Source organism: Spea bombifrons, chromosome 1 (assembly GCF_027358695.1).
Source record: "Spea bombifrons isolate aSpeBom1 chromosome 1, aSpeBom1.2.pri, whole genome shotgun sequence".
NCBI classification, from domain to species: domain Eukaryota; kingdom Metazoa; phylum Chordata; class Amphibia; order Anura; family Pelobatidae; genus Spea; species Spea bombifrons.
Window position 1 is genome coordinate 141,206,654 of NC_071087.1, and position 14,295 is coordinate 141,220,948.

At 36.9% G+C, this 14,295-nt stretch overlaps 1 protein-coding gene across 1 annotated transcript in view; it reads left to right on the forward strand.

Annotated features, from left to right (window-relative positions):
* The first annotated feature begins 835 nt into the window (after positions 1 to 835).
* Positions 836 to 14,295, forward strand: part of HAPLN1 (hyaluronan and proteoglycan link protein 1) — a 42,107-nt gene continuing 28,647 nt past the window's right edge. Inside the window, exon 1 of the mRNA XM_053475150.1 lies at positions 836 to 1,217. The gene's annotated coding sequence lies outside the window, so the exon portion shown is untranslated. The remainder of the gene's footprint in view (positions 1,218 to 14,295) is intronic.

A 14,295-nucleotide genomic window follows, 5' to 3' on the forward strand; every position in this document is an offset into this window, starting at 1 on the left:
TATATATATATATATATATATATATATATATATATATGTATGTATACTGTATATGTAATCTAATAAAAGACTGACTGGGGATGATGGGAGCACATTACCCACCACTGCTGCACTTAAGAAAGTGTCACAGAGAAAATAGTTAAACTGTGAGGTCCCTGTTTAAGAGACATGTCTGTCTCTGGATACATATCACATTGTTTCAGAACATTATCCATACAAAGTATCAGCAGCTTGATTTGGGAGAAATGCCAGGGGGTCTTAATATTCTGCAGCATCAGCAGATGAATAATTGTCAGGCAATAAAACGTGTTGAGCCCTTTCTCTGCTTCCTTAACACCTCACACTGGTTTAGTGTTCTGAGATTATTTTTCCAACCACTGCCTAAATTTTCCTGTTTTCCTTTAGCCAACCCTCCCTACTCCTTGCCATTCCTCCTCACTTCTCTCCACCTCCTCTCTAAACATCTGAGGTGTTCAGACTTCATCAAAAGTTCCTCTGTTATTGAAATATGAAGCCATTTCCCATCCAAGAAAACTGTTTTCCCTGAACACAGCCATCAATGGTCCCAATATGCTCTCTTACAGTATAATGACAGCCTGTTCTTTAGGGCAACTACCCTTTTCCAGACCTCCCTCCTCCTCCTCTCCCTCTATATCTCTGCAGCTTCTAATTCTGGCCAGGGGTATATATATACCTATCTACCCCCCGATCCCACCCACTTCCAAACTATATATACCTGCAGGTCAAAGAGCTCTACCAGCCTGCCCAGCTTTGTTTATTTCAGAGGACAATCAACACCTGTTCCATTGATACTACAGCCATACAGCGGATCATCCTTCATCAGGATTCATTTACAACATCTCCCCCTTGTGTAAAGAGAGGATACACAGCTTGGATGACGTGTGACCTGCCCCTCATTCTGTAACCCAATTCTTCTTGCCTTGGGAGGGGGATCGCTGAGGGTACTGGGAGTGCTGGTAGGCACAGGACACACATACGTTCTCTTCATCACCCTGCATTGGAGTGTGCATGTGCAGAGCAGCGTCTGGATACACCGAGCGCTGTAATTAACACATGCTGGAGGCGTACTTTTCCTTATGACGTGTGACTTTCCCATTCTGCTCGATGAGAAAGTTGCTCCTGTTGACCAAGATCAGGACCTCTGCCATCCAGACAGCTACAAAGAACCCATCTGAACATACATAGACCTTCACAAGGTGAGCATCTGTCTTGTGCACCGATTTATTTCTTCAGCCAGCAACACTGATCATTCAGCACTTCAAACTTTTCTGAACTTTTTCTTCCTCTTCTCTTTTTTTTTGTCTATTTTAGGAAATATTGGTGCGTGAAGTAGATTAGTGTTTGGATACCATACACAGTTAAATGAAGAATATGCATTACATTAGTCCAACTAATGACATTTGATCTGATTAGTAAGGGCTTTTAAAGTAACAGATATGGCAGATATTTGATATGTATTAAAATGTCCAATAGGCACTAGAGCTTTTTTCATGGAGCTAAATTCTAACATGACACAGAAGATATACCTGTTCTAGAACTCAATGATCTTAATAGGATAGATTTTTAGTTTGAGTGGTCCTTTTGAACTTGTATTGACCATTAATACATTAGGTGTTATGCATTAACAGTAACCATGATGGGTTGGTGAAAGTGGTGTAGTCACCATGGCAACCAATGGAATGTTCTCCAGGTTGCTCTACTTTCTTTGGCTTTGCACCATATTTGCATCAAGGCCCCTTCTTTCTACTTTCTACTGTTTCCAAACACCTTTAGCATTTTTTATGTTTCTTGATATAATAATGTTGCCTTCTGGCTGATTTTGAATGACTAATATGAAAAGCTTTGTCTATAGACTTCATTATACTTTTATTTATATTATATTAACTACCTTGTTTATAGCATTGTATACCTACATTAGACAACAGTCCAAATGTCTCCTTTACTCTTTTCACTCTTCATATAATGGAGTTGAAAATAATACTTATTCTTTGGCTGAGATCAATACTTCTATGTTGTCTATGTTGACAGAAGCAATATGACATTATATTTTTGGGACACTGTAGGTAAGGTCCCAGACTGTGTAATAGACATTTCTTATTGATGGGAGCTACTACAACTGTTATTGCTTGAACTGAAAATAGAACATTGCTATGCAGATATAATATACCAATATTAAAGCCTAAGACTATTTAAATGTAATGGTTTATATACTCTTAGGACAGGTTTCCATGTGTAATCACATTCAGTAATGTGAATTTATGGATCATACTCCACGTTAGGACAGCAAAAATTGTAAACATTGCAATTACACTAAAACTGTGTATAATTCTACCTTTCAGCCCTATCGTAAGGATATCACTTGTAACTAAATGAGCCAGGGAGCACATTGTGACACCACTACTTAGTGTACATTAACATTTCATGGATTTGACATCAGATCACTTTTGCCCTAAACCAATCCTTTAAAGGTGCTGAACCAGGCCTCTGAATTTTACTTTAGTAACTAAATCCAGCATTAAAAATACCATTCCCAGATCTGCGGAATGCCCTAACCTTTTCTAAAAATATGTATTTAATTAGGTTTTGCCTCTTTTAATTTTTTTGCGAGGAACAATTATTTGTCATGTGACACAAAAGAAGGCACTAATAGGATGTTGCCATAGAAACAAAAAAAACCCAATTTTAATGGTATATATTTCTGTATATGTTTTTATGTGATGAACCTTTCACAGGAAATAATAAAATGACATCTGTAAAGGTTTTCTATATAATAGAGATCAATTAATGATTAGTTTAAGTGAAACCCTACCTTTTTTTTTTGAATAAAGGAGTACAGTATGTATAAAATATTTTTACACAATACTGTATGTGTTCAAAATCTCCCCTATTAACCACATTACTGCATTAACTACAATTGTATAATTGTTCACAGATCAAACCCACAACTTTTAGCTGTGGTTAGACTTGATACAGTTAATTTTATAGACCCAGCTCTTCACAGATTATCCTTTGATTGCATTCCTGTCGCTGAAATAATACACAGTGTGGCCAATCCATATGGGAATTTTCTGCGTGGCGAGTGTGTCTGTACGTGTTCCAATATGATGTCATGAAGTCAAACAGACCTTTTAGTGTATTCTTGGCACAGGAAATCATAGCTGCTCTTAAGAAATACAAAATCCATTTTGAGAGACCATGTGGCTATTGATCTAACGTGGCATTAAACTGCTATATTTATTTTCTTAGTAACAAAGCTTCAATATAGTTTATATACTATAGTAAAATAAAAACAGGAAATAAAATGGATTTCAGAGCAATACTATTTACAATGTGATATTTCTTAACTATGTTATATTCTTTTTTTTTCGTTTTTGTGCCTGTATCAGCAGGAAAAAAAATAGTTTTCTTATTCGTGGAAGTAAATACTATAAGCGTTAAATCTATAAGGAAAATTATTATAAAAATAGCAAATTTTATACCCAATTTTATACAAAAATGTAACTTGTTCAAGATCCATGCAATGTGCTTAAAATAGTGTGAATTGGATGTAGTGTTGAACACTTACCATATTCATAAAGAAGACTGCAGAATAGTCCATTTTTATTGGGTCACCAATTAAAGAAGGTTCAATAAAGAGATAGATTTTAAAGGTACAGCGTCTTATTCTTTCAATACAAATAATAATGGTTCTATTTTTTTTGTTTTTTTTTTACAAAAGTATTTAAAGTATATGTTTTATAAAGTTTTTTCTTTAATTAGTGTATGATTTACAATAACATAATGCTTATTTATCATTTAAACTGGTAATATTATTGTCAAAACCAAAAAGGAATCCATTTATGATTACTAATTCGGTATCAGAAAAATGGAAAGTTGTTCTTCATTGTAAAATAAGATATCTATGTTTTGTGTACATGAGGTAGGTAAAGGATTGCTTCAGATAACTTTAGCATCTTAAGTCAAAGGCCAACGTATAAAAACATGTCACATAAACTTTGGAGAGCTCAGAGGTCTCTTTTTCAGTTGTAATCACTAATGTTGAAGAACGGTGTTATAATCTTTTCAGTTTACAGTACAAGTATGATTTAACATTTTGCTGACTACAATGACTTAAAAGAATATTGTTTCTTTTTCAAATATTTAAATGTAGAGTCATTGATATATTGCTTATCTATGAAATTTATACTCATATTTCATGGTTCTTAGTAAGTTTTGTATTTGCTTTTTTTTTAATTAATCCATGTATAGATACACAGTGATCCTCTGTTACCCCTGATGAATTTTTAGACATTCTGACTCCACAATTCCTTAATGTAACATACAGTCTACATTGAAAAGGTAGCTTGTAATTTGTAGGCAACAAAATGTTCTTTGGGAAAGAAAAAAATAAAAATGTTCTTAAGGCTTCAATCAGTGGCGTAAAAAGCAGGATTGGAGGAAACAGCTGGCTAAACAAATATTAGGTGTAGAGTGGATGCAATGGTATAAATTAATAATGTAGTTCTTTATTTACACTATGAATGGTAGGTTTGTAAGGTTAGGGTGAAATAAATATAGTTACTGTGTGCCACCTAGTGGTTACTGCCGAGAAACGATTAGTTTGGCCTTCAAACAAACCACATCTGTAATGAATTCAACTGAACTCAATCCTATTTTAGTTCGAACAAGTGCTTTTTTATAAGGCAATGTTTAAAAAAAGGGTTGGTACGTGTAAAACTATAAAATTCAAAAATACCAACGGTAACATTCCTGGGGCTTTGCTCATTTCTATAAAAAAAGGTCATTCAGGCAAAAGCATCCACACGTTATTATAAATGAATAATAAGTACCATTTTATTTTACATTTAAATAAGCACAACTTGTTTTTTTATGCAGGAAAAAATCCTGTCAAAGTTGGCTTGGAAAATAATACAAATAAAATGCTATATAGTTCATTTCACTTTTACCTTAAGGTTTCCTCCTCATTGTGTATGAAAACCCAGTTTTTCCATATGACTTAAGAACTGTTAATCTATGACCACTACTTTTGATGTCCCTGACAGCCCCACTAAAGATGAATGCATATTAAAGTACTTTCTGTGCTCCCCTAAAATCAACAGGGGTAGTGGTGAATTTAAGCAATACATGGGGGCTGCCTGTCTGCAGCAAAACAGGGATCCCATCACCCCCGCTGTAGCACCATGGTTGAGCAGCCTGGTTAAAAGCGAGATCACTAATCTCTCCAACTGACCCATCAACACAATGGAGGTGTTCCACAGTAAGAAAGAGAGAGCAGAAGGGCGGCTGCCCTGGGTTAGGCCTAGGGCAGCACACAAGATAGATATGCCACTACATGGGGCTCACAAGACCTCCACCCTTGTGTACCGAGCAAGGGCTGGAGCTGACTGCTGTAGGTAGTATGTAACGTGCAAGGATGTGTCCTCAGCTGGTGGCCTGTTTTATTAATGACTGATCTCCCCCCCTGCATCTGGCCACCCTCTATGCTATCTTTATAGCATGTTTTAAGAAACCTTCAAACTAGTAGGATCCCTTCAAATAGTAGGATTGGAGGTGGTGCGCGGGGTCAGACGTATGGCCTATGAATACATTGCTTCTCTTGCTCTACGTGTTAACAGAGTGCAGCATCATTAGGGAAGGTAATACAACTGCAAGAGTGGTAATTTAGTAAAAATGAAAAATACCAGAACTACCATTCAGAAAGGTACGTAAAGGTAATTGTAATTTTAGGTTATTGTCAGAGATGTCCAATGGGAGTTCGGGTCAGGCACAGGGCACATGGAACCTTCAGTTGTTACACCTACAATGGTTATCAGCCTACCGTTAATCATTGATATTCACGTCTGGATTCCAGGCTGCAACTGCTAAAAAGCCAGTGTATTGGCATTACAATAAGGGAGACACAACACATTCACCCACTGGGACTCATCAAATTCTAGTAATAATGTATAGCACTAGCACATACCACATGGGGCAAATGTAGAAATTATAACAATCCCTAACATCATTGTGCTACTTTTCTGCTTTAAAACATTTAGTGTTTTTGGCTGACAAGGGTAAAAAAAAAAAATCAAGTCGGAAAATTCCTTTCTCTGGTGGGTTTCAACGTCTAATCAAGTGGATACCTGATTGCGTTCTTTCACTCAGCATTGTAAAGGCATTTGGAAAATTGGAATGGAGATGAAAATCATCCAATAGCCGATAAATGGCAAATGTGTTGCTGCATGCTGGATACACATGGCAGCATGTTCCTTATCTTACGCAATAATAATAATACGCGAGAAGCGCCATTACTGACCAGTTTGTGTCTGGGCATATGGTGCATTCTTGCACTCTAAGGCCACATGTACTCTAAGGCTTGATGTACTCTAAATACACAATGAATGTCAGGAATGCCTACTGCAGGGAAAGACGTCGATGACCATTAATGTGCTTTAAAAAGCCACGTTGAAGAATAGATGTTAACAAATTATGTATTTATATTTTTAAATTACATCTGCTCCATTCATGTATTCGTGTTTAGAGAAACCAAACACTACATGAATTGAAAAAAATCTGATAAATCCCTTATTCTGCAGAAATTACTAAACCTAGTATATGCCACGTTTAATATTGTATTACAGCATAATTAATTTGATTAGATGCACCTACATGTATCTTAATAGAAAACTCAATTTCCATGACTAGTGCTTTTAGCAAGTATAAGATCATGTTTTTCCAAATTGGATTTAATTACTACAATGCAATGCAAAGTTTGGGCATAATCAATTACATTGAAAAATCATTTCAAAGAAATAATTGTATTGTGAAAGAACATCATTCCTTCTGACAACGGCCTTGGTTATGTGAAGACATTTTCTCTAGAGAACTGCAGCATAGCTCTAATTGGCTTTTAGCATGATGCATGAGAAAACTTTTCATTAATTAACAAAATATATAGGAAATGGTAATGGCACTAGATGACCCAGAATAGGTCAACCGTTTTTTTGTGGCAGCTGAAACTTTCTGGTGCATAAGATTTAGTATTTTCAGAGTGTTGTTTATTAAGCTGTACAAGAAAAAAAAAAAAAAACATCTTCTTTTATATCCAGGGTACAGGCTGAAATTAATCTGGTTACCGATATTCAGAAGCCCTGTTTTAGGGGGAAACTGGCAAGATATAGGCCAAATTTATTTCATGTGTGCCCCCCAAAATGCATCAGGCTTTAGTGTACATTGGACATGAGTATGGCTGGTTGGTCGCCAGGGTACATGTGGTGAAAATACTCTGTTACCAGAGAATTATACCTCAGATCCACACAGACCTTACAGCATTTAGTAAATTAATTTACGAGACCCAAAAACAATGTCCGTGAGTTCCACTACTATAACTATAAGACGGCATTTAGATACATATATTATGGCTAATCATTCTTTAGCTCGAAGGTAGGAATATTATGTTGGCACAACATGATGGGATATTGCTTGGAAACGAATCATCCTATGCTGCACAAAGATAAAATAGCATTCACCAGATGCCTGGAAATTTCCGGCCTTGTCTTAAGGCTATAGTACAGCGGACATTTCCTCTCAAGGGATCCATGTATACAGTGGATATAGAGGCAAAAGGTGGTCATTGTTAACCTTGTTTGCATGCGCCTACCCAGAATCCCTTGTGGTTTTGACAGCACCACACGATTTGTGAGGGAAAAACAAGCATTCAGACTTGTCTGGTTGGCAAATACTAGTGGTTAATAATGCCTACCCTCTTTATATTAAGTGGAGGGGTTTTCCACCTTTACTTTTGTTATGTGGAAATCATTTGTCATACATGCCAATACTGTTACCTGTCTGTACTCAGTAACGTGACTGGTATCCCTTTCATACTGACTATTACAAAAATGGCCTTTGCTGCAGTCCAGAGAGAGAACCGCAGCAAACAAAATAAAATGTGCCCTCATTTGGCTCACATTTTAAGGACCGTGGATCTTAAACCCTGCTCTGAATACTGTTGTTTTTCATGTAACATTATAGACACGACATATGTGCCCTAGCTGTAGTTTGCTTATTCCAGGGAATTATGGCATGTGTATCATAGTTAAGAGACTACTTTTCTGGAAACATAAAGTGTCTTTTCATATTTCCACTGCTAATGGAAACCGATTACTGTAAGTCCTGAATAGTGGCATACAAGGATAGTGTATACCAACGTGTCTGAGCTAGACACTCATTTATTTTGAAAGGCATTCCTATATAAAAGAAGCATTTTAAGTTCATTTTACACCCATGGGCTATATGTGCAGTCAGCAGCAATCATTTAGTCCTGTGTAGCCCTTGGTATTTCAAAGCCTCCACAATGGGAGTTAGTCTAAGCCGTATTTAGACCAGGGCGTACGAAGGCAGCTTTCCCAGGCGAAAGCTTGCCCATGGGTACAGATTAGTACAACTTGCTTTTTTTCAGGGTTTTTTTCAGAGGACATTTTGTCATCTTTTTGAAACTCACCGTCGCTCACGCCTCATAGTACTGCTTAGTGAGTAATACCCCATTTCATTCTGATGAGCTCTATAAAGCTCAGCCGAGGTTTAAATGCCAGACTGTTTTATCAGTGGAATTCATCATCTATATTTGTGTGAATATTTAAGTTTCCACCACAACGTTATATATTTCACATATAGTGTTAATAGTGCTGAACTTTCCTCCGTTTAGATTTCTAACATAATCTTAAGACTTTCAAATTTTAATGTTTAACTGTAAGGAATAAAGGTGCACTAAATGCTTAAATGCAGGTTTCCTCATTTATGAATGAGTAGCATTCATAACTCTTTGGAAATGGTTCAAGAGCCAAAAATGGAAACATCGCTTATTATAAAAGTATATATATTTTGGGGGAGCTTTTTCCAATTTTGTAAAAGAGATTCAGAAGTTCAAACTATGCCTCAATCATGTAATCCAGTGAAGCTCAGCAGAGTGCTCATTGTTCTTACTGATATCTGATGTACATACTAAATTGTCTTTGAAAAAACAATTCTGCTCTCTTATATCTCTTATATGGCCGAATTTAAATTTTAGAGGGGGAGGTTAATATAGTAGGGGAATTTAAGCATGCTTGTGATATGCACATGGTTATCCTGAATATAAGACAAGATAAAGGACTGAATAAAGTTTGAGTTTTTTACAGCAGGGATAACGGGCAAAGTAGATTGGCCAAATGGTTCTTAGCTGCCATAAAAGTCTATAATTCTAAACTCTCAGGTGTCTCCTTCCTTCTATTTTTACCCCTAGCAATGAATCAAGAGTTTGCTGATTGACACGGTCAACCTAATAGGTCTGAAGCTCTGAAAATGAGGTGGTTAGTGCTTTGCTGTCATGTCAGGGGGGGGCAGTGAATACCCCAGAAAATACCCCAAAACTGCAGCATTGAGGCATGAGCATTTTATTAGATGAATACCCAGAGATCAGAGGTACAAACTAAAGTAGTATTTACATTCATTCTTTCACAAAATTTCCTCTTTCCTGATAAGATCGATAATATTTACATTTCCATACATATTTCTGTAAAAAAAATAAGCATTATTTACTATTGAAAACACAGCCTTTGTAAGCATATCCTTAATCTTCGTTAATACTGAGAATGCACTATATATAATCAGGGCCGGCCCTATAATGGGGCAGACTGGGGCAATTGCCCCAGGCGGCACTTTAGAAGGGGCGGCACTTTGCCGCCCCAAGCGCTTTTTTTTTGTTTTTTTTTTGAAGCGGAGGAGAGAGAGAGGGGCACTGAGTGGTTTTCGCTTACCCGCTCGGCGCCTTTCTCTCTCTCTCCTCTGCGGCGAGTCTCCCTGTTCGGTCCCGGTGCCGGCTTGTAATGCAGAGCGCCGGAAGTGACGTCAATTTCCGTCGCTCAGCATTACAAGCCGGCACCGTGGCAGAGCAGGGAGACTCGCCGCAGGACTGTTTAAAGGTAAGTACCGGGGGGGATCGTAGATTATGGCGTCGGCGAAGTTTAAAATGCCGCCCCCCCCCGGCGTCGGCGGGGGGGGGCGGCGTTTTAAACTTCGCCCCAGGCGGCGTTAAGTCTTCGGCCGGCCCTGTATATAATATAAAGCTTATACATATGATTGCTTTAATATATATATTCCTTAAATGGCAACAGGTATTATTATATTATCGCATGGGCAATGAATAGGTATGAATCTGCCCCGTTCTCTCAATACCCCTCATCTTATAATCAGGGTCGTCTTATAATCAGACCTCAAATAGGTCTGACTATGAGACTAAGATCCAGTTCCCCCGCAGCGCTGCAGGAGACCTGGATCCTCCTGCCCCCCCCCAACTCACCAGTGCTTCAGAGTCCCCGGTGTGGGGGAATTGTCACCGGGGAATTGTCTCTGACAGCCGGGGAAGGTCCGCACGATGGACGCAGACAACCCCTGCTGCTAACCGCACCTCCTTCCGGCTGCAGCGGAAGTTCCCTACGCGAATGGCGTAGACGTCTACACGCTGCCCAGACAACACACCGGGAGTCAGAAGCACCGGTAAGATTTTGTTGGGGGGAGCAGTGTTAAATGAGGGGCATAAGGCACTTCTGTAGGCAGAGTGCTCTATGATATGCCTTTTAACCCCCTTAATGCCACTCTGCCTCCAGAAATGCCTTTTAACCCTCTATACGCCACTCTGCCTCCTGAAATGCCTTATACCTCCCTATATGTCACTCTGCCCCATAATATGCCTTTTAACCCCCTAAATAACAGAGTGGCATATAGGGGTATAAGGCATTTCTGGAGGCAGAGTGGCACATAGGGGGTCAAAAGGCATATCATGGGGCACAGTGGCATATAGAGGGTTAAAAGGCATATCATGGGGCACAGTGGCATTTAGAGGGTTAAAAGGCATATCATGGGACACAGTGGCATTTAGAGGGTTAAAAGGCATATCATGGGGCACAGTGGCATGTAGGGGGTTTAAGGCATTTATGGGGCAGAGTGACAAGCCTGGGGGCAGATGTGCATAACTGGGGGGTGGGTTGGAAAATAAAAGGAATTAAAAACAAAATATTTTTCTCAGTCATAGCTTTTATTAAAAAAAATAGTTTACATAGTTTACATGAATTAACATTTACTGGTAAAAAAAATTTCTTATAGGGTCGTCTTATGTTCAGGCTTTTTCTTCTTTTTTTCCTAAATTAATATTCAGTATCAGTTCCATGCTAATCCACATTGTATCTGGTAAACCCCAAGGTTTAAAATCCATGGCAGTTTACTGGATGATTATATGAAAAAATCAGAAAACATAATCTTTCATGACCTTGTAGGATACCCATGAAACACATTATATGAAAGATAAAAGCTTTAGGCTTATGAATTTATATTGTATTTCTTTCCATACATTTGAATTAAGACAATTTATGCGACACACATAGTTATGCTTATGAAGTTAATTATTCTAATTTATCGTTGCTGATTTTATTATTTATAATTATTGGAATAAGGCACATCCATGAATGTCAAAGAGTTGAATATGTTACTATTAACATTAAATAAATTGTGTTGAGGAAGTTACTATAATTCTTGCATGTTTAGTGTATTTAGTGAATATTTTCTTTGATATAAGCCAAACCCAATGAGAATTCCAAATAACCATTATATAGTTAACTTTACGGTTTATGGTTGACAGAAGCTCTCCCCCTCCTCTTTGTTATGGGTGGCAGAAGAGATGGGGTCAGCTGTGCAAAGAGGCAGGACTAGCCCCAATGGTTGCACAAGTAGTGTAAAGTATGAGGACAGAGGCAGAAAGTGATCAGTGCCAATAACCCTCTTACATGGTGATCCAAAAATGACTCAGAGGCCCTTAGAGTTCTCAGAAATACCGTTAAGAAGAAGGCTCTAAGCTAGAGCAGCCATAGTTTTTTTTAAAACTTTCTATGATTGTCTCCCATTTGTATTAAATGCAAAAACATACAGCTCTTTACATGGACTGGAATCTGGATATGTTCTTGTACAATATTCCCTTTTTGTAGTTAAGCATAGCTACTCCGTGAAGGCAAAAAGGAGGTTTTCCTGAGGCCCTAATACTGGACATGCCACATACTAGAGATTGTAATCATCAAAAGTAGAAAATGGGCACCAAGTCACAGTTTATTAGAGTCTTTCTGGCACATTAAATTACAGGCAAGACTGACTTTAGGCCGTTGTCAGGCTAGGGTGTCCACATTAAATGTTTCAGTTGCCACTTAACTAAATGGAAACCTAAACATGAGGCTGACTTGACCAATGACTTCCAAAAAATGCCAGCGAGCAGGAAGAATTGGGACTTTTCTTTTTTTTTATGTTTTAAGCATTAAGAAAGAATTTCTCCATAGGTCAAGCATATGTCATGGAAAGGGTCACCTAGAGCAAGCAGCCAACATACTATACACTGAAACTTCCTAGCCAGCAAAATATCTCACAATCATCATAGTGTTTATGTCAGTTTTTTTAATGAATAAAATTGAATTGTTATTATTAAACTATTTTTGCATTGTCCCAAAATGTTTGGTCCATCACAGTAATCACACATTTCGTTGTCCAGATAGACTGGTAGAAACAGGTACCAGAGATTCAATAGTAGACTTATATTCATATGCAGAAACAAAATCATATTTACCCCCCCGTGAAAATGCTTTTTTGAGAACATACTACATATAAATGTAAAACATAACCAGGCAAGACTACTGTAACTTCCAATACTTAGTCAAGCTGGTTCCATTAAATACATGACTACTATATGATTTCAAAAGTTATATAGCATAAGTACATGACCCTTCATTCATTGAATGCTTGAATGTACAGTGTATATATACCAGTGTTGTCTATGTGGGTTCCCTCCCCATAAGTGCCTTATATATATCAGCAGAGGTAAATTCCTTCCATGATAACCATATTGACATAAAGTGGTGATATCTGTCTTCTGGTGACACTTGCCCTTCTACATAATATCTATTTCTATATAACATCATTATATGCTAGACATTTAATTGCTTGTTTTAGTTATTGTTTCTTTGATGCAAAGTTTATATTTTATTTTGCATTACTCACCCAGAAATGCCTATACATTTTGGTAGTTCTTTCCAAGGACTCCTCAAATCCGCATCAAAATAGTATAGTTCTGAAAAAATTAGCATGAATAGCAAACTGGGAAACCTGTCATTATAAAAGGATATACCATGGACAAAAGAAAGCAGGAGGACAGAGATACAGTGCAAGAGTGTAATGAAAATATAACAAATTTGTTGCATAAAATGAACAGACTCACACATCCGGGTCCACAGTCCACCAATTATCTTAATAACCATTGCATATAATGGGTATTTCTATATATCTAAAATGAATTATTTATTTAGTGACTGTTTAGAATGTATTGAGTGACATTTAGTTTTTTTTAACATTGACAAAATATTATTTTGGTGGATATAGAACAGTAAGATCGATATAAAGTATACACTTTAAGGGTAAACAATGTTATTTGAGTAAGATTTGAGGAGTGGCAGACATTAGTGCCCCTTTAGATTGTAAGCTCTGGTGATCAAGAATATATTTCCCACCATTTCCTCAGGGTGTTTTCATTAAGCATATTTTCTTAATTCTTCAACAATACAATAATTCTCTCTATCTGAATCCATAGCCAGGGCTCTTCGAGTGTTAAAACACGCGTCTCCGTCTTTATCCATAAAATATTCATCACTGCAGACCTGGTCTAAAAATAGCAATTTATATAAATAAGAAAAAAAATGTTTATGTAACTAAAAGCTTCTTTTGTTGTAAAACGAAGTCATCTATTTATGTCTTACAGAGGTATTTTGGTTATCCTGAGTTCATTTCAATGTCATAAACACCTTAATGTAAGAAGAGTAGCACAAGCTGCAGTGCAGCTGAAGTCCTTGTATCTTTTATGAGGGCCTCTAACTGTACTGGATCGAGATACTCTAGATTGTAAGCTTGTGAGCATTATACTTTTATATATTTATATATATATATATATATATATATATATATATATATATATATATATATATATAATATATATATATATATATTTATATATATTCTATATATATATATATATATATATATATATATATATATATATATATATATATATATATATAGATTTACGCAGGGTGTACGTGGAAACGAGAGAAATCTCAATGTATTCCAAATGGTAAAATACTCTATAAATAAATAAATATTTTGGTCTCTAACATTGTTGGCCATGGCGACATTCAATATAATTAAAGTGGACTTGTTATTTACAAATGCATG